Source organism: Buceros rhinoceros, unplaced genomic scaffold (genome assembly GCF_000710305.1).
Source record: "Buceros rhinoceros silvestris isolate BGI_N320 unplaced genomic scaffold, ASM71030v1 scaffold16120, whole genome shotgun sequence".
Taxonomy (NCBI): domain Eukaryota; kingdom Metazoa; phylum Chordata; class Aves; order Bucerotiformes; family Bucerotidae; genus Buceros; species Buceros rhinoceros.
Window position 1 is genome coordinate 44,071 of NW_010390330.1, and position 3,313 is coordinate 47,383.

The window sequence follows — 3,313 nt, forward strand, 5'->3', positions numbered from 1 at the left end:
CACAAGGTTCCAGGGATGGGGATTCCCCCACTTCCATGGGCAGCCTGTTCAATGCTTCACAATCCCCTCTGTAAAGGAATTGTTCCTAATATCCAACCTAGATCTCTCCTGGCACAACTTAAGGCCATTGCCTCTTGTCCTGTCACTTGTTACATGAGAGAAGAGACCAACCCCCATCTCTCCACAACCTCCTTTCAGGTTGTTGTAGAGAGGGATAAGGTCTCCCCTCAGCCTCCTTTTCTCCAGACCGCACAATCCCCAATTCCTCAGCCGCTCCTCCAAAACTTGCTCTCCAGACCCTTCACCAGCTTTGTTGCCCTTCTCTGGACACGCTCCAGCACCTCAATATCCTTCATGTAGTGAGGGGCCCAAAACTGGACACAATATTCAAGGTGCAGCCTCACCAGTGCTGAGTACAGGGGACAATCACTTCCCTCCTCCTGCTGGCCACACTATCACTGATACAAGCCAGGATGCCGTTGGCCTGTTTGGCCACCTGGGCACATGGAATATGAGCTCTGTCAGCTGTCAACCAGCACCTGCAGGTCCTTTTCTGCTGGGCAGCTTTCCAGCCACTCTTACCCAAGTCTGTAACGTTGCAGGGGTTGTTGTGACCAAGTGCAAGACCTGGTATTTAGTCTTATTGAACCTCATACAGTTGACCTGAGCCCATCAATCCAGCCTGTCCAGATCCCTCTGTAGAGCCTCCTGACCTTCAAGCAGATCGACCCACCCACCCAACCTGGTGTCATCTGCAAACTTACCGAGGGTGCACTCAATCCCCTCATCCAGATCCTCCCAGGGAAAGCCTTGAAATCAAAGCTCTGGAAAGAGGATCAAAGGTACCAAAAGATATAAGAAATAACTCTTGTGTACTGGGGAACCCAGATGTGACCTCACCGGTGCTGAGTGGAGAGGCAGGATCACATTGCTCAGTATTCTGTCAGTATTCTGTATAGCCCTGAGGTTAACATCAAAGAGAAGATCCACACCATCTTCCTCCATACTCCTGGAGTACATGGCATTTCCTATAGGTATGACAGAGACCTGACCAAAAACAGAACTGGAAGAGCTGTGAAAGCAAATTGGATCATAAAAATTTTAAATATTCCAGGCTTCACAGGTAGAAGAGCAGACAAGGCAAGCTTTGTGATCTTATTTCCTTGGATATGTTTCATATTTCACTTTTATTTGCTGGGAAGAAGAGATATAGACAGGCCACATTGATCTATGTCAGGGGAAGGTCCAGCCCTCACTAACGTAACAGGAAAGGGCCAAGCCAGAACAAGCACTTTTCAGTGTAATTACTTCGCCTCAGCAATTTTGTTTTATCATAGCTGATGTAAGTGAAGGGGAGTGAAAGGGACTTGGGAGTGCAACATGACAACAGCATGGCACATGAAAGGCTTCAGCTTTCTCAAAGACAGATAGAGTCTGTCATCTTTATTTGACACTAATGGGGAGCTTTTTCATTATCACAGCCAAATTCTGCCCTTGGCTACCTACCCATAAATCTTTCTGACATTTTCCAGTGGGAGCTGAGCAAGATAATCTGAGGGCAGAATTTGTCAGGGAACTGGTAGAAGGACGCAGGGGACCCCAAGGCCTCCCCTGGGAATACATCCCCTGCCCTGATCCAGGTACAACTGCTAGCTGCAATGGCAACAGCTCATCCTTTTCCCTGGATCTGGCATAGGTTCGCTAGTTCTGAGAGAGATGGGCTTCAGCTTGGATTTAATTTTCATTGTTTGCTTGGCAACTTCTGGGAGTGGGCTAGGGGGAGGCTGCTCACTTTACTGCCGTTGTTTGAATGGGATTTCAGTGGAGGCTTTGAAACTGATTACACTGATTAGCTGCTCTTATTCTTTAAATCTACTTTCAAACACTGCATTTGAGTTTGCATCTCAAGGGTTAGAGCTGGGCCAGCTCCAGACGAATGACAGATGCTCTCTATTACCCCCTCCCCCCTTCCCAAAGAGGGGAAAGAGAAAAGGAGCAAAGGAGAGAGACCTATGGGTTGGGAAAGAAAACTAAAACTGCTTTAATGAGAATAATAGTAATTATACGAAATATATCAAAATACATACAATACCAATACCAAACCCAGCCCCCCTGATGGCAATTGCATCACAGTCACCACTGATGCCATGGGCAGACACAGGGGAAGGACCAGACTGGACTCAGTGGCAGATGGGAACCAGACACAGGAGCTGGATTTTGGAACTGGATTCAGGAATGCACAGATTGGGATCGAAGGCAGAATGGATGGAGTCCTCCTCGGACACTGGCCGTTGAAGGAAAAAAAGCAAGAGGGGGCAAGACTCTCAACTTTGTACCGAATATGATGTCTATGGGATGAACACCTCGTTGGTCAGTTCAGGGTCACCTGTCCTGTCCGCTCCTCCCCGCAGGTGCAGCCTCTCACTCACTGCACCCCCCTGTGGTACACAGGGTTTAGCAGTGACCTTGGTCTGCACAGGAGCAAGGACGAGCAAGAGCCTTTCTGCACCCCAACCCCTGGTAGTAACTGTGAACATCAGCGTTATCACCTCTGGAAGCAGACACTGACTGCAAAACTGTGCCGTTAACTGCAGAAAGTGCCGTCACTGAGAACAGACTGAGCTGAAGAGTAAAATCACTGAAGGGAATTAGTGCTGTTCTGACTCAAACCAGGACATAGTTACATGCTTGGAAAGGGGCAGCGTGTAGTGATCCTGACTGGGAGGCTACTGTACCTTACGGAGCTGGTGGTTCGTGCAGCAGGGAACCCAGGTGGGTGCCTGCATAAGCTCCCTATACAAGATGAAACCATATCTCTCTTAAAGAGCGTACCTAAAACAAACAACAACATACGGCGGAAAAGGCTCACCAGCTCTGGCAAAAAATGTAGATGCATGAGCCAGAAAGGGAATTTTAAAGAAAAGCTATTTCAAGAACAGGATGAGCTTTAGCCTTTTTTTAGCATTTCTTTCTCTTGTAAAGATGCAAATGAGCCCATAACCCATAATCGCCACTGTTGCTAAAACGCTGCAACATGCAGAGAGGCATTTTACAAATACCTCAAATCCAATAGGGAAATAGTAGTATAATTAAATAAGGACATGCTGTTACTGGGAATCAGGTAACAGTATTTACGAGGTAACATAACAATGCCACTGTGCAAGCAGGCTGCCCGTACATCTATCCCATTTGGTTTATGAGAGTGCCCACACTGTGATTCACAAGATTGCTTCAAAAATCTTGTATCTAAAGGGGAAGCCTACTAAAAGGAGGCACAAACAGCAGTTTGGGGAAGAATGAGACTCCTTTCCCT